General features: G+C 33.6%; 1 protein-coding gene across 12 annotated transcripts in view; it reads right to left on the bottom strand.

The window, feature by feature from the left end:
* Positions 1–19006, bottom strand: part of LOC123541046 (uncharacterized) — a 330808-nt gene that overhangs the window by 59976 nt on the left and 251826 nt on the right. For 11 of the 12 annotated variants that reach the window (XM_053544988.1, XM_053545004.1, XM_045326409.2 and 8 more), the window contains one exon: positions 15675–15747. The gene's annotated coding sequence lies outside the window, so the exon portion shown is untranslated. Of the gene's footprint in view, positions 1–8811; positions 8902–15674; positions 15748–19006 lie in introns of those variants that run through there. The other variant, XM_045326443.2, reaches the window with a different exon arrangement.

The raw sequence follows: 19006 nt of genomic DNA, 5'->3' as shown, positions 1-19006 counted from the left end.
TGAGACACGGCGGCCTATTGTTATTTAGATGCGATCAAGAGAGAATACAATACAGTAGTGAACATGTCCTGCAAACTATTTTAGAGGCTCTACATACATGATATCCTCCTGATAAACTCAATGAAAATTAGAGGTTTAGTGTGTAGGCTGACATTAAAATTAGTTAAGTGCTGTAGCGTGTAATAATACATTTTAACACCTCAGATCTATAATTACTATTCCTAGTTTAGAATTAAAATCTTACGAGCATTTACCAATTATTACTGAAGCACAAAGAAACGAAAACAATGATTTTAAAAGACGATTAATCCCTGTATGAATAGGTAAGCAATGAATGACCTACTTAGCACAAGGCAGGATCTGTAGCATACTACTTTATTAAAGCAATGTTACTAAGTAATAATTTTGTTTTCAAAGCTCCCAAATATCAATGAATTTATACTGAGTCTGATTCTAAATCATTACAAAAGCTATCTCCTCGGCCATATAAAAAGCAAATGATCATGTTCCAAGCCAGTTACACTTAAATGATGTGTTAAACTGCTTGTAAATGTAACCAATGATTAAATACAGTCTGTATAGTGTAATTATTTCTTCGAAATATCCAAAGCAAAACCTTTAAAGCCGTGGATCATGAATAAATCAACAGTCTCCCGGAAGTATTCGAACAACAAGAGCGGTAGAAAACCAACAGATGTATATCAGTATGTGGTATTTTACTGCAGCTTTTGAATTGTTGTTGTCTTGTCACTATCTGCAACAATGCAAGGCCAACAACATTTTTTTCAACACCATAGAAACAACAATCCAGGAGACCTTTAATTAAATTCTTTTATAATAGAGGCTTGTATTGTCTCTGGTGCGTACCGATTAAATGATCAAGAAAGTATATGCATTTGTCAAGTCATGCAAGAGATGAAGACTTATAAAGCAACTTGCCTTAGACTGCATTATTGATGTGCATAAATAATATACGAGTACTGCATAATTCACACACAGAGAATAAAATAAACGAAATAATAAAACGCACCGATTCGCTATCGATAGCGACCCAGTGACACTCGGATAGTCACAAGATCAACCTGATGCGTCAAATGTACACATATCTGTCAGTTGTTCCTCTGTCAACAGGATCAGCACTTCTGAATATTCCGGAGGATTTCATATTATTTCAGAAATATTTCTGGATATTCCCTCTTGCTTGACTGACACGACAATCATTGCCCTGAGACCAGAATGAAATAGACATGTATTTCGGTATTGTGACGAAGTCTTAAATTAAGAGTGACACATGTTAGAGAAAAAATATCAAAAGTTCTGAAAATATTTTTATTACTTTACACATATTGCTTCTTGCTATATTACTCAAGGGAATGGTCTACATTTTGTACGGTACTCGAACTGCCGTATTTGAAATCCTATGGAACGCTATTTAAAATATATCATTTGTCGACATGTATTTATATAAAACAAATGAGGAAAATAGCGAAGAGATTCAAAGATCTTTCCGTGATTGATTGTATTCTAGATACTTTTTATGAGAAACAATCAGAATACTGGGAAATAAATAGAACACTGACAGAAAACCAATAACCATGAGTGGCATAGATGTAAGAGGGGCAGGATACTGACTATACAAAGAGTGGGAAAAACACAGCGAAATAATAAACTGTATTTATTTGAGTTAATCTTGCAGAATAAAATGAATATGTGAATACTGGTAAAATTTCAGTCTAATATCGCAGATCCATTCATGTGTGTTACTACCCTATGGCGACAACCTGTATTCATTTCACGACAAATAAAAAGGAATTACGGTTCGATTAATTTTGAGCTAAAGCATACTTTGTCTGATATAGGACCAATACAGTGAAGTGGAAGAATAACTTTACTGGAGAAGAATTTATATATTACGTTCTATGAGCTTATTTTCTATTCTATCAATGTACAAAAGTCATGCATTTTGTGTATATAAAATACTGTTTAAACCATTATTTTTACAATAATTGCATGTTCATTTCTAATAGTACACGGAGCGTTATACTACTTCTGAATAAGTAGTAAATGATATCAGAGCGTTATACTGCTTCTGAATCATTAGTAAATGATATCAGAGCATTATACAGCTTCTGAATCAGTAGTAAATGATATCAGAGCGTTATACTGCTTCTGAATTAGTAGTAAATGATATCAAAGCATTATACAGCTTCTGAATCAGTAGTAAATGATATCAGTGCGTTATACTGCTTCTGAATCATTAGTAAATGATATCAGAGCTTATACAGCTTCTGAATCAGTAGTAAATGATATCAGAGCGTTATACTGCTTCTGAATTAGTAGTAAATGCTATCAGAGCATTATACTGCTTCTGAATCAGTAGTAAATGATATACTTCTGAATCAGTAGTAAATGATATCAGAGCATTATACTGCTTCTGAATCAGTAGTAAATGATATACTTCTGAATCAGTAGTAAATGATATCAGAGCATTATACTGCTTCTGAATCAGTAGTAAATGATATACTTCTGAATGAGTAGTAAATGATATCAGAGCATTACACTGCTTCTGAATCAGTAGTAAATGATATACTTCTGAATTAGTAGTAAATGATATCAGCGCGTTATACTGCTTCTGAATCAATAGTAAATCATATGACTGTTACAAGTTGAAGCACCACAGTGTTCCTTAACAAACATATTCATTTGATGGTTTTAAGTCCTCTTACATCATTAAAAAACGTAGCGTATAGTGACTGTAGATAGGGAAATATTTGCATTATGCCAGTAGATATTGTTGCACTGCTTATGAATATTAGCAGAAATGAAAACATTGCAAATATTACAGAATGTACAATAAATCACGAAAGTTAACTTTGTGAGTGGAATTTGAAATAATAGAATTCGATCAAAAGAAACAAAATGATAAAATACGATACTTTATGCATATTGCTCATCCTTTATTCGTTAAAAGTCAGAAGATAACATACTTTACTCGATCAGATGTATCAAATGCTAACTTCAGAAGCCATCAATGAAACTATTTAGAATGGTCCAGAATGGTGAATAACGTGTTAAAAAGATAATGAATTCATTTCTGAACGTGCCAAGATACGAGTGCAGTTAATACTTGAATATTAAGCAAATTGCTAATAAAAAGCCAGTGGGACAATTTGAAGCATTTAGAAGGCGACATATGCAATTATGTTTTCCGTTTGAAGTTACCGTACAATAAACGTTTATGGGCTTATGGGGACATTTTACGGCAGATATACAAAGAGTAGCACTAATATTTAAAATTGCATCCAACACATCCTCAAATGACTACATTTCAAACTCACATGTTTGCGTTGATAAACTAAACATCCTCTTAACAGCTACGTGTGATAAAATGCATTTTAGTTCACACGTTAGTGTTGATAAACTAAACATCTGTGTGTCATGAAACTATCTTCTCCTCTGGTATTTAATTACGAGTTCATATACATTACGTGCACGTTATCAGACATTTCTACAATTTGGAGAAATTTGAAATTTAAATCAGATTTAAAATGTCAGATCACCTGGGTGTAAGGTGAATGATTGCACATCATTCCAGAAGTGTAGGTATAGCATCACTGACATGTGATGCATTCTCTCTCAGTAACCTCTTACTATTTATTCAAGTCATTAAAGCTTTTAATAAATGTCTTAGTAAAGGTGTAATGTTTGTAAATCTATAAATGTGGAAAGTCGACACATTTTTGAAGTATTCCATGCTCTTCTTACAGGAATACCTTTGCTAATTCCTTAAATTGATAAAGTTCAACTATACCTTACCTCTGAATATTAAATCCACAGGAATTTGCTTCACATTTTTTACTTATATTCCAAAAACCTGTACGTAAAACAATGAAATGCCTAGTAGAGGTTACTAGGGCCAGTGCACACTATCGTTCTCCTTCTTATCAAAGTACATTCTTATCTAACTAAATACTCCTTCTGAATTGATACAATGTATAGCCAACGTTGAAAGATATATCTAGTATTTACAAAACAAGAGCTGTCTCCATAGGATGACACATGCCCCCGATGGCACTTTAAATGAATAGTTATGGCCGTTGTTCGAGTTTAGGACCTTTGACCTACAGAGCTGGGTCTTGCGCGCGACACGTCGTCTTACTGTGTCACACATTTATGCGTAGTTATTTTAAAATCCATGCATGAATGACAAAGATATGGACCGGAGACGCCAATCAATGCACTATCATGAAAAAAGACCTTTAACATCTAAGTGTGACCTTGACCTTTGAGCTACGGACCTGGGTCTTGCGCATGACATGTCGTCTTACTGTGGTACACATTCATGCCAAGTTATTTGAAAATCCATCCATCGATGACAAAGATATGGACCGGACACGCCCATCAATGCACTATCCCTTAATGTCTAAGTGTGACCTTGACCTTTGAGATACGGACCTGGGTCTTGCGCGCGACACATCGTCTTACTGTGGTACACATTCATGCCAAGTTATTTGAAAATCCATCCATCGATGACAAAGATATGGACCGGACACGCCCATCAATGCACTATCCCTTAATGTCTAAGTGTGACCTTGACCTTTGAGCTACGGACCTGGGTCTTGCACGCGACACATCATCTTACTGTGGTACACATTCATGCCAAGTTATTTGAAAATCCATCCATTGATGACAAAGATATGGACCGGACACGCCCATCAATGCAATAACCTTTAATGTCTAAGTGTGACCTTGACCTTTGAGCTACAGACCTGGGTCTTGCGCGCGACACGTCGTCTTACTGTGGTACACATTCATGCCAAGTTATTTGAAAATCCATCCATCGATGACAAAGATATGGACCGGACACGAAAAATGCGGACAGACCGACAGACTGACAGACCGACAGACCGACAGACAGACGGTTCAAAAACTATATGCCTCCCTTCGGGGGCATAAAAATACCTGCAAAGAATTAATGCAATTTATCCCTATACGTTTTGAGATGTGGAACCAAAATTTGTGGTCCTGTTTGGCGCCATACATGGATAACCTATACTGTGTTGGTGCGCCGTAAAACCCAAATAAATAAATAAACAAATATTCCTATACTTCAGTCAAATAGCCATCATGTCAGTGAACGGTAAGGTTTTTTTTATGATTGTACATGCACTAACTAAATATCAAATACATTGATATAAAATTAATGTAAAATTACACGTTATGGTCACAAAGTGTTGCAATGTTCCTTTGAAGGAAAACGACAATTACGCAGCTTTTTTTACAGGATACGGATGAAAATGGTTGATAATTGAAAACAAATAGTAAAGAATTGCGTTACAATATTTCACTTTTTGAGATTTTGCACAACCATTTAGACATTTCTGAAAATTTAAATTGCATTTGTTAATGATTTACCGAAATCTATCTCGTAACGCATTCGTGGTGATATTCAAGTACAGGAAGATTTCCCTGGCTAAGTGGTTAATAGCAATTGCCCCAATTCCTATTCAGGGTACCGGTATCAAATTAGCCATCAAACTGGCTTCCTGAAAATTGGTTTGTTTTTCAAGGTTTTAATTCATCATTAAAAATAGTACAATCATTAATGTGACCAAAACATAATGGTGTGTTTTAATGTGTAGAGAAGCATATAATTTCTCGAAATGTAGTTTTACAATGACAACTTTGAGCTATATAAAATGATATACCTGCTATTTAGGTTATTTATTGTTGGCAATTACCACAAATCAGCACCAGCTGAGAGCGGTATGACAAGAGTGCAGGTATTTACTAACAGAGTAATAACTCAACAATGTTAGAATCGCCGCGAAGAGCACGTGTTACGCAAATTAAGCTTATGACAATAATCTATATCTCAGCACCACACCGGTTATTTCTTGAAGAGAAAAATATGACAGACCATTCAAAACACTAAAGAAAATGGACATCTTAACGATTATGTATAAAACTTTCAGTAATAGCACGAGAACAACAATTTCATTCTCACGGCACTTCAATGCAATCATAATGTAATAGCCAACTTTGTAGGCTTTATTTGTGGACATGTAAAACGGTATTTTCAACAGCATATATCAGGTTTTTCAATTATGAAGACATTTCTAACGGATTCAACTTCACTACGTATTGTTGGTTGAGCGCAGAACTATTGTATCCTGTTCTTTATCTATATACAGTTACAATAGTTTATCCCTCGGTATTTTTTTTCTCAAAGAGACAAGAACAGGCTCAAATAGTGTGAAACAACTTCAATGGAAGTTAATATATGAAAAGCAGTAGCAGTAAAAATCCGTCTCATTATGAATTATCATTATTACTATGCATGAAAACGAAGACTTGCTATTACTACTGTAACAAAGAAATGTGTAATCCTTCATTGAAATGAAGAAACATATTTCACTAAATTCGTATCTTCGTGCGACGGAGGCTCTAGTATTCAGCTGCCTGTGGTTCTGTTATATACATGTGTGTAAAACAAATTGTAATACTAGAAACGTATAGTTGATATTAGATAAATTATTAAAAATGTCTTACTTAAAATTAATATACTGATTTTTCAAATCATTTGAATTACGACCAGGAAAACTGACGAAGCTGATTCATTCAGATTATATAAAACACAATTATCTATAAGTCAAACATACATTTTCATAACTGTATACCGCCGCTGTTTTATTAAGCGTCATTTAAAAAAAAAAAAAAAACCTTTCTCCCTCTTTGTCTAGACACATGATTATTATCTATATATAGGTTAACATCAACATCTTAAGCGGAGAAATCGGATTAAGAATCCCTTAAGTAGCATTTATATAACCTCGCAGCATGATTTAAATGTCTGGTTTGTTATTTTGCCATTCTAAATATTTTGCTGTATGAATTCATATTTCATCATATTTTAGTATTACAAAAATGAAGTTTCGCATAGTTTCAAAATTAGATTTAGTAAAGCAAATCTTGCAAGAGAATCAAATTTACTTGTTCGCCAGCTAATACCGAATTAATGATCAATGAAAAATGTATTTTATGTATACTAATAAAACGTTAAACATAATTTGCAAAGAAACACTTACATCAATATAGAAAAATAATCCAAAAGAAGTGTATACTAGTAAATGTATTTATATATTGGTTCTATAATGTTTTACGAAACAACGCCGAGTTGTAACACCAGCTGTGTAAATCAATATAAAAAGCTTGCGCACATCAATACAAAACACACATGTAACAATTTAAGAAAATCAACACTTGAAAATTAGAAGTGTCTGCTTTTGAAGTAATTACAAAAACATGCTTGTTCAAATTATAAGACATAAAATAAACATTGTTTTAAGTATTAAGTATATAAAGCTGAATGAAATACCCAATGACTCACAGATGTTTAACCCACTACAATACTTTTTCCTCACACAAACTTGATCTAAAATTTCAACCAGTTGTTAAAAGCAAGATAATATCAAAATATCATGGCTTAAATTACCTTAATTTTCGGCTGAAAGTAAATCTAATTACACTCAGAAATAAAAGAAACGTCAACGCTCACATCCTTGTATGAGGCTTTTCCTGTCGCACTTTTGTCCTTATTTTTATATTTTCTATCTCGTTAAAATGATAAAATAGCTGAACAATACATGTAATCATTTTTCTGAAATAATCTTCATTAATGCAATAAATGTTGTAAAGAAAGGCGTTTGCATTATTTAATATATTAGTAAACATGCTCTTAAGCGTATAATATCTAACCTTATAGCCGTTTTGAGCTAATAACCGTAAAAAAACGTCATATTAAATACTCTTTCGTCGCATGCTTGTAGTGTAGAGTGTATATCAACCGTGAAAGAGATTAGTGTCATTAGTTACTGCACAGTGTCACGGCTGCGGTGTCATAATAGTATATCAAACATTATCATATGTTTTAGATGTCTATCAAAATAGAATGAGACAGACAGTTTGCAATGTCTGCTCTTGAACCACTTTGTAAATGTTGAATTTTCTATCAGATAAGATCGATACCAGATCATATCATATTCTTGTTATAAATATATGATATAAAGAACTGCACAAAGTGGCGCTTTTAGTATAAATCTTAAAGTATACAATACATTGAACAACTCTTCAACAACCAGAATCTCGAATGATGTACCCATCCAAAGTACAGTTTCTGGTATCGAAAATTGGAATTCATACTTTATACTATCGAAAACTTGCTGCTTGCACTATGTGAAACAAGAAAATGGTACAGTTTACTGCAATCATCAAATCGTTACCTTGTTCAATTTACTAGGCCGTTAGTAATCCTATGTAATCCTGTTGTTATAATATGTTCCCTAAGAACACCACTGTATGCAATATTTGTTTAATGATCAGCCTTATTTGTACAATCTGTTGCGCTTATAATACTTGATTAAATTACTTTAAGTTTCGAAATTAATCAATGACATTTAATTACCAGTTCGTTCACTATGCTTGAAAAGATTGCCTAACGTAAAAAAAATCTCATCATCTGCATCTTGGATACTGAAATATTTAATAGTGCTTTTTGCGCATGCGCTTCTGTTTAAGTCAAGTTGAACTATTTTTTCGTAATTACGAAATGAATTTACGTTTTACCAAATATTATTTCGTATTTACGAAATAAGAAAGACTGTTATAAAAGGTCTGACTTTTTAAACAACTTACAGCAATACTTTGTCAGATCATGCTATTTTTCTGAAATTCAGTGGTATAATCTACATGTATGCACTTGCAAGAGAGTGATAAAATATAATGTCTAACAGAAGTTATAAAATAACAAACCTGTTACTATAAAAGCGAATATAAAAATCCTGATGTTAGTTCATTTTGTACCAGAATACTTTATTTACGATATTGCACATTATATCTCAGACTATTGTTAGCTACGGCCTACTGGTAAATCCAATACACTAACCGTAGGTCTACAGATACTTCACAACAATGGAACGATTTTTAATGAAGCAAAATATATAGTGATTTGCGATGTAGGGAGTCTTTAGATTAAAGCGTGAATAGGAAGTTTTATGTGAAAAGTGCTTATGTCTATCTCTTCAAGAGAAAATATGCTTAAACCAACCCCATGTTCATCTTGTTGAACTGAAATCATAAACCCTTCCTTTTATCCTTTATCTTCGTTTATTATGTGGCTTCGTGGCAATAAAACAAATGAGCCGTGCCATGAGAAAACCAACATAGTGGGTATGCGACCAGCATGGATCCAGACTAGCCTGCGCATCCGCGCAGTCTGGTCAGGCTCCATGCTGTTCGCTTTTAAAGCCTATTGGAACTGGAGAAACTGTTAGCGAACAGCATGGATCCTGACCAGACTGCGCGGATGCGCAGGCTGGTCTGGATCCATTCTGGTCGCATACCCACTATGTTGGTTTTCCCATGGCACGGCACAAATGAAGAAAACAAAGAAGTCTCATTACTTGTTACAAAAATGCGCTGTTCGAAAATAATACCTGTATGCAGTCGCATTGCATATATTTATAAAATATATAACGCTATTAAAATGCTAATACATAAAAGAAATATATAACAATGTAAAGCATTTTTGGTAGGCTTTTTTCACTATATAGCACATTATCATACAGCATCTTCGCTCATTTGCATGTGTTCCGTTCAGAAGGGAAAGAAACTCTTTTGTAGTTACAGTTGTTAACAATGCGGTGTATGAAATGCGGTGTACAAGTATGAGTTATATTAGAGGAGATGAATGTTCAGTTTTACACCAAGATTCTTACATGTATCAGGGAAATCTAGGCCGACTAATTAATGCCTCACAGGCTGTAACTGTTCTAACGAAACTCATTAAAGAGTTCTTTTAAGTTTGTCCTTGAATAAAGTACTTATTGTTTACTTTACAGCAACGGCCTGATAGGAAGACTCCTTAATTTAGATCACGAGTATCGAGAGGTACTTGCAGTAGAGTTTAAGAGTCTTATATAGTCTAGAAATAAAATACAATGAATATGTATGAAAAAGAATAAAGCAAACATATACAATATAGTGCAACAGTAATATAGATTTATTATATGCTTAGGTCGAATTTACGATTGAATTCTCTAGAATAATTCTGCGAATAATATCTCTCTTAGATGGTACAATACTGTCTTAAATGAACTTGATCGGCATACAATTCAATTCAGGAACGAATTTTAAAAAATGTTAGTAATTATAAAATGAAAACTATATGTTTATTATCATTACTTGTTAATACTCTACAGTCTAACATGTATTTTAAGACCAAGACCATTCTTTGGAAATAATCATGTAAAATTTTAAAAAAAAAGAATGAAATTTCCCATCTTACAAATGGTCTAAGCCTATGGACTTTATTTACATATTTCGTGTTACTCATATTAGAAACAGTAACTGGCAACAGTTTTGGTTGTAAAACATTTCCATACAAATTCCAGAGGAATGTTAAAATAACAGTTTGCGAAAAAAGCTGTCATTTATATTCAAGATCGTTAAACAAGGGTGTCTGTTGGAGAACAATATACATACATTAGCTTATTCCTCCGAGATTCTTGAATTACTGTGAAGATATTCCCGCCGGACCTGAGTGAAAAGACGATCATCAAACCATATTTCTGTCAGGAAACGACAGTTGAATATCCATGTTGACTATAACTAGTTGTATTTCAGTGTTAAATCTCACACGAGTGAGTTCTGTATTATTTATTTGTTATTTTTTCCAGAGACAAGTCTCTGATATATTTGACACACGTACAGATAAGTGTTTTCTTCAACAAGATTTCTCTAATATAGTTGTCTTCTTTCCTTCAAAAAAAAGGAAAAAGTACCAAGAGAAATAGCCATGTTGTGCTACATAGGCATGATAAAACAATGAGACAACAACAAATACGTAGATGGTCAGTGGCTTTTTTTTTTTTGGCAAAAAACACCACTGGGGAGCTCAATCGGCAAATAGAGCGAACTAAACATCACCCTTAACCCTCAACATGCTCTAAAAATCATTCTTCGAAATCCTTCAAGGGGTTCAGGTATGACCTTGACCCCTAAGTGCGACCATGACCTTGAAGCGAGCCATCCGAAACATGCGCTCTGCACGTCGTGTTGATGTGGTGAACATTTGTGCCAAATTTCTTTAAAATCTTTTAAGCAGTTCAAGAGTTAAACAGTGGACACGAAAAAAGTCATATGACCTTTGACCCATAAGTGTGACCTTGGCCTTGAAGCGAGCCATCCAGAACATGCGCTCTGCACGTCGTCTCGATGTGGTGAACATTAATTGTGTCTAGTTTCTTCGAAATCAAGGTTTTCAGGCACGAAATTGCTAACGGACGGACGGAGACCGGCGTCATAACATAAATACGTCCCTTCTGACGTAGAATAAAAGCATACCATGATACTTATGTCCCAAACTTCGAAAGTGCTATCTGTGTTCAAGAACGGCTTCCTAAATATTTTTATGAGTAAGTTGATGAATATAAGTCCTAAAGCCAGATTTGCAATTGTACAGTCTAGACGTCTAGAAAATTAAATATATTAAATCCATCTAATTTTCTCGTATGCTTTTCTTGAGCTAGGATCTTTTATTATTGACAAATTGCATTAGGCGTAAAAAAATTGTTAGTTTTTTTGGCCCGATCCTAAATGTTTTTGTGGCCTTGGAGAATATTTAACAAAAAGTTGCAAAACTGCACTTTCTATGCTTTAAACATGATCAGTAATGTTAGAAATCAACTTAGTAATGCTCTAAAGGCATAATCCCCTTATTTGTATTAATTTTCTCACATAAAAATAATTTCCGAAAAGTCTCCCTACTGTAAATAAAAAAAAAACCCAAAACAAAAAAATTCCGACCTACCTACCCTAATTTGTTTAAGCATGTTACCGGAAACAAAGAATTTTTTAGGCCTTACGTCTGAAATTTTAGTTAGGTCCAATTTTCTAACAATTTAAAAATTACGATATGGATTTGATGAAACTTATTCTGTTGTAGTTAAAAACAATGTTTACGTCATGTAAAAATCAATTATATACTACCTCGACATCTACCCATGATGCAAGATGTCTCCCTTTCACGCCAAAATATTCGAACTTGCCCTCATACTTGTACATTGACGACTAATAGTACCGGAAGAAGGACTGCATATCTAACATGAAAGAAGGACTGCATATCAAACATGAAACATAAAAGCGTATAAACCACTGAACACAAGTATAAAGTGTATACTCTTTTAAATAATGGTATGCAAACCATGGTAAACTCCCAGTAGATATATATAAATAAACAATAGGAAAGAACAACATCACCGTAACAATACATTAACAACGAAATCTGCATAGTCTACAAAATAAAGAAGAAATCAAAGTTATGTCATAATAGCATACTGCAAGCTCATACATGTTTCAGGCCTTTCAGAACGACTGACTGATTGCGTTATTGCGTTTTGCTACTGGCATTGTGGCACTCGGCATAGGCTGTTTGATATCCATAGTCGTGTCAGATACAACCAGATCAACAGGATGCATCATTTATGTCAGGCGTTAACCCTAACCTTGCTAAATTTCTATAATGAACTTGTCCATCTTTCAGTTTGGGCAGTACCATTAACTGCTAAAAGGGGTGCTTGCCAAAAGAGATACTGACTGAATGGCGAACAGTGCCGATCATGATCAGACTGCATGGATGTGCAGGCTGATCATAATCTACACTAGCCGCAAAAAAGCAGAATCAATTGTGTCCAGTATGTCAAGTGTTAAATCTGGAACTTAACCCTGTCGAAAGGATGAATACATTTGAATACTGCTGCGGATTCCATGTTATTTCGGAACATATTCGCGGATATCTTCTTTGCTTGATTGACACGATAATCATGACACGTGATCAGATCGATTTATTCATGTATTCACGTTTGTGCAAAAGTAATGAATTAAGACTGACATTTATTCGTTAGACTTGTGCATGCGGTTCTTTTTTCTAGTTATATTTAAATACAGAATTCGTGTTTAACTCGCAGTCTAGTTATACAATGAGTTAATGAGATTTGTTGTTTGTGTTCACAAACACTCACTTTCTATTTTAAGATATTTAATTGGTGGAAACATACTGCTACTTTTAAAGATATCCGACGTCCGTCGTTTACTAAAATATTTTTGTCTCTAGATATTTACTACAAATGTAGTAAATCTTCATCAAAATATATTTAACTTTACTAAATATACAAATTATATGTGTATGTAGAGTTGCATTCATAATTACATGTTAAGCATTAACAGCTGATTGTCGAAACAATCAGCTTTTAGTAGTATCATACATTTTATACTGTGTTTAGCCATACATGTATGAAGTGTGTAAGCCTCATAGTTATATAGTACTGTAAATACGCAAACAGATACACTTGTTAGTTGTTTGTTAACATAATCAATATGTAGTAATTGATCATATTTTCAAGTATGGCATTTGGGTCTAATATACCTTTAAGCATGGGCAGATGTTATTAAAGAGAATACGAGAAAAACGCCTTTAACATTAAAACATTAAAGCTTCTTACTAACGTACTTTATATAACATTTTTTTTCAGACGCCATACACCTAAAACGGAACTAAAATGATTCGCATTTCCTTCTCTGATTGATTAGGTTCCTGAAAGTAAAACGAGAATCGACGACCAGAACTTTTCTATGAGAGACAATCAGAAATACTTGAAAATAAATAGAACCCTGACAGAAAACCAATAACTGTGAATGATAAAAAGAATCAAAGAATAGAGAGTACTAAAACGTGCTTATATGGAAGATAGCAAAATGGGTATATTTATGGAATTTTGCTAGTCAGGCATTGGCTTCCTCGTGAAAAGAGGGTGCTTATGACGTCATTATTGATAATGACGACAAGTTCGGTAATCAGCGGCAGTTTCCGCCGTATTCGCTAAAGCTGGAGTGCTATTCTTATAGTAAATTATATTTCATTTATTTATTTACTTATTTATTTATTTAACTTCTGTACGATTAATATCTAATCAAAACGAATAACCGTCGCTAAAATAAACCTGGTTATTTTTGAGCAATAACCCTAATTAATAGCAGAAAGATTACGCGGATTTCCTTTATAAAAAGGAATATCCATTGAGAAATGATTTATCCTATTTCACCAATGTAAACATAATCAAACATTCATTTCATAATAAACACAATTTACTACTTTTTCTTGCACTATCTTTCTAAATGAGTGTATGCATGTTTTCTTTTGAAAATTTGCAGTTACACGTACCAAATGAAGGAAGACAATAACATTTCCCGAAGAGAAAAGTATATTTATTTCTTACAGTACACGGAACATATTTTATATTGGTATAAAAGCCGTCATCCGTCGTTAATTTGTACAGCTAACACTGTACGGAAATATTTCCATCTCTTCATAATAACAATTGTATGGTGATGACTAGTCACGGGTGCAGAAGCAGCAGATACAATCATACCGACTGCATATTTCACGTATGTTATGATGAAAAGAGGAATTTATTTTGCGGGATGTGATAAATTGATCAAGACAAGCGGGATGTGACAAACTGATCGAGACACGCTGGATGTGATAAATTGATCGAGACAGGCGGGATGTGATAAGCGGGATGTGACAAACTGATCGAGACAATCATATCGTTTCTGAGAAATGGTTTAATTAACTGGATATTGTATCTTCAGAACCGTATTTCCAACGGACGTATAAAAATATATGTAAAACAGATCCGTATGACTGTTTAGATCACTTATATAATTGATCAAACAAATAATCATTGTAGACCGTAGCAAAATCTTAAAAATAATCATACCAAAATAAGAGAAGTTAAAAATGAAAGTCTGGTATCTGTTGCATAAATAAAAATAACACCCTTTGTTTAATGGTCATTTTATGGTATAGTTTATATAATATTATATACATTGTTAAACGAACACTCTTTCAGATATAGGGCTATATGTGCTAGATGTTTTGGTATTATAACTAAGGATCAAGCGGTTGAAGAAAATCACAAACGAGCATAAATACAATGCAAATTCGTCTAATAACATGCATGTTTCTTTAGCTCTATTATTTGCGATAGTCAGGACATAATATTGTAACAGTTTTCTTGATTAAACACCGGCACAGGCGTATCAATTTCAGAATGTGTCAGAAATTAAAGCACGGGTTAAAAGGATAATTTATTTTGAAACGTGTCAGTAATAGAATGCAGTAAATGTTAAGATATCAAAGGAGTTGTGAATAAAAAGCCAGTGGGATAATTAAAAAATCTTAGTATGAGTTCATTTGATTTTGATTCTATTGAATATCACTTTTTCATTGGTTTATGGGGCATTTATAGCGACCGTACAAAGAGAAATACTATAATTCAAAACTTATACGGCAATTGATACCAATTAACACTCTTATAAATTATTTTCCATTATATTCCTTTCTCAGTATCTACTGACTTACAGATATACGAAAAATAGTCCGGTAGTTTTGATAAAATTTTAACAACCATATTGTTAACAGTCAAGCTGTTTTGTCAGTAAACAGAATTATATGTAATGAAGGTTTACAACAAAATCACCCATGCAATCTTGCATTTCATACCGTTAATTTCACTGATTATATTACTATAATACTATAAATAAAAAACGCCTACCTTAAGTCTGGATATATCGAAAAGTCCACAGGAATGTAGATCACATAATTTTAGATGTATATATTCCAGTAACCTGCAAGTAAAAAACAGAACTATCCGTTACAAAATGTTTGAGCAAATGTTATATGAAAGAGACACAACTATACGAGCAATAAAGTCCATATTGAAAATATTGAAGGGTATGTACGTTAAAGTATATTTAGTATTTGAAATGCAACCTTTATGAAAAGATACTTATGATTAATTATCATTGTATAACTTGCAAGCAATGGGTTACTTTGCCGAGGAACGGCTTAGGCTATGGTCAGTTAAATAATATAAATAGCTTGGGTCTTCGTAGCCGAGTGGTCAAGATCACTTTTATCAGGTGCAGTAGCACTGGTATATCGGATTTGGATTATGATTTCTCGGAACGCATTTCTCCTCTGACAGTGAAGCAGAACTCCTAGATTATATATGAAATTGATATCGGTTTCACAAATTGAAACAAAGGTCTTAATACTTTTATGCGAAACACTGAACATGCATAGCTGCTAAATTGTTTAGTTATCATCAGCAATTTCAACAAATCAGTACCAGCCGACAGCGGTATTACAATAGCATTGGTATTTACTAACATAGTAATAATCAACAATCCATGACCTCTTGTACAACCAATAAAGACTAATGAGTGATAATGACTATAAAATTTTATCTCCGTTCTACATGATCCGTGCCTTTGACGGAAATATGACAGGCTAATCGAAACAACATAGAAGAATGGACGTAACAACATAGAAGAATGGACGTTATCTTTATTGGTAGTACTTTTACGATTTTATATAGCGCGAGATAAAGCGAGAGTACATTGTTGTAAATAACTGCTTAAATTAAGCAAATACCAAGGTGGTTTGAAAACATCTCCAATAATTGTACCTAAGCTTGTCTTATTGGATATGTTGATCATGTTTTACGAAACTCTTCGAGTTATAAAGCGTGTTCATTCTGCAAATTCATAAATTCTTAACTCTGTCTCTTCGGAGATTAAAATATGTCGCGAGATATACGTAGCCTGTGTTTGACAAATGTCCGGGATAACATCTTCACTGAAGGTTCCATTAGTATCGCTTATTTCCTTAACGTATTAATTCTAGATGTTCGTGTGTCTAAATGAATAAGGTCCAACATTTATAAAGATATGTCTACGTGTATCGGAACAAGACAAGTTCTTCTTTTAAGTCTGAATAATGTATTTAGAACATTCAAACGTGCTAAAGCCGGCTTTTCTAGGCTTCTTTTTGTAATGAGAAATGATATTTGCCACGTTACTGATCAATAACAGAGGGGTTTATAATCAATTTCGCTGCATCTTGAAAGTATTAGTACGTATTCATTTCCAGAGAAATAAAGAGATTATAACGCTACAAGAACACACACGAAGACAATGTCTAGAAATGACATATGGCAGTAACTGTTATCTATGGAAGCCCTGGAGGGACAATTGATTTCCGTACTTCCCACTTCTGACTTTTGCACTTCTCACTTCCAACTTCTTGACTTCCTACTTCCTACTTCTAACTTCCACACTTCTAACTTCCGCACTTCTCACTTCTTGACTTCCTACTTCCTACTTCCTACTTCTAACTTCCACACTTCTGACTTCTAGAAGTTAGAAGAAGGAAGTAAGAAGTCAAGAAGTCGGAAGTAAGAAGTGTGGAAGTTGGAAATCAGAAGTCGAAAGTCAAGAAGTTGGAAGTCAGAAGTGTGGAAGTTAGAAGTCAGAAGTGCGGAAGTTAGAAGTAGGAAGTAGGAAGTCAAGAAGTTGGAAGTGAGAAGTGCAAAAATTAGAAGTCAGAATGGGAAGTACGGAAATCAATTGTCCCTCTAGGGCTTCCATAGTTATCCGATTTAATACTGTTTTTGCAAGTAAGTAACCTGATTTTAATGTAGGTTTAGAAAAAGTGGAGAAACAAAGAGAATAGCTAGATTTCATTCTAACTCGTATTTTATTTTTCTTTCCTCTAATGTAATTTCTTTACGAATAATACATGAAACATAAAATGATTTTATATAAGTACATTTATGAAACGAACCTTGAAAATTTAAAAGTATTCTTATGTTAAACGTTTTATTGTGTTTTTTTTGGTACTAATACTGTTTGAAAGCAGTTGCTGAACATAAACTGTGAATAAAGTTTAAGCAGTAATTATTATCAATTACCGTGAGATTTAACTGCTTTGACGAAATCGTATTGGAACGTCATATACAATAAGAAAATCTTAAGTAGGTTCTTTTTTCTGTTATTTAAAGCTGTCTCCTTAAATTATATAAACATTTTAATAACAGAGCAAAACACGAATTATATTACAAATGTAATATAAAATGATATAAAGAAAAAATATATTTTCTTCTTCTTCATTGTCTAAAAGGCTCTTAATCCGGATACGCGATTTTATGGGATTATGTTATATGTGGAGATGAATTAAATTAGTTTTGTCATGTGAAGTTTTTAAGATGTGAACTGAATTATTGTTCTGTTATAATAATGATAACTTTGCAAAATATTTTATGCATATAAACAAGATAAAAATCTACACTTACCAAATATCATGAATATACATATATGCGATATTTCCTGGTTAACATTTTTCATTTCACTGTCGAACAATTATTTATAAGAAATCCATGTGTACAGAATATTTTCTGTATACCGGAGAGATTATTTCAAATTAAGAGCAAAGGCGAATCTATTTGATTTAGAAAGAACTCTTGAACGCTCGTTAACATTTTATTATTAAGCAAATGCAAAGAGCATTTTATGAGTATATGTACGGTGTTCCGTTTGGACAATCGTGACTTTTTATTTAATACTTAACCGCGATGCACGATGGTACGATGACGAAAACGCGAGGGCGTGATGGCACGATGATGAAACAATGATGGTACGATGGTGAAAATGCGATAGCACGATGATGAAATCACGATGGTGCGATGGTACGATGGTGAAATGTCAATGTAATATCGCGTTTTCATCATCGCACCAGCGCGTTTTCATCATCGTATCATCGTGCCATCGCGTTTTCGTCATCGTACCATCGTGCCATCGCGTTTTCGTCATCGTGCCATCGCGTTTTCACCATCGTACCATCGTGCCATCGCGTTTTCACCATCGTACCATCGCGTTTTCACCATCGTGCCATCGCGTTTTCACCATCGTGTCATCGCCGTAGTATATGAGACATTAAATACACATTGTTTTTGGAATGATAGCTCTTCAGCAGAAGATAATATCCAATATTTTCAGTAAATACCAATAAATACTAGTCTAAATACCAATCAAATTTCGAACGAAA

This window comes from Mercenaria mercenaria, chromosome 1 (assembly GCF_021730395.1).
Source record: "Mercenaria mercenaria strain notata chromosome 1, MADL_Memer_1, whole genome shotgun sequence".
In the NCBI taxonomy this organism is placed as follows: domain Eukaryota; kingdom Metazoa; phylum Mollusca; class Bivalvia; order Venerida; family Veneridae; genus Mercenaria; species Mercenaria mercenaria.
The sequence above is the reverse complement of the archived record's forward strand: the minus strand, read 5'-3'. Positions and strand labels throughout refer to the sequence as shown.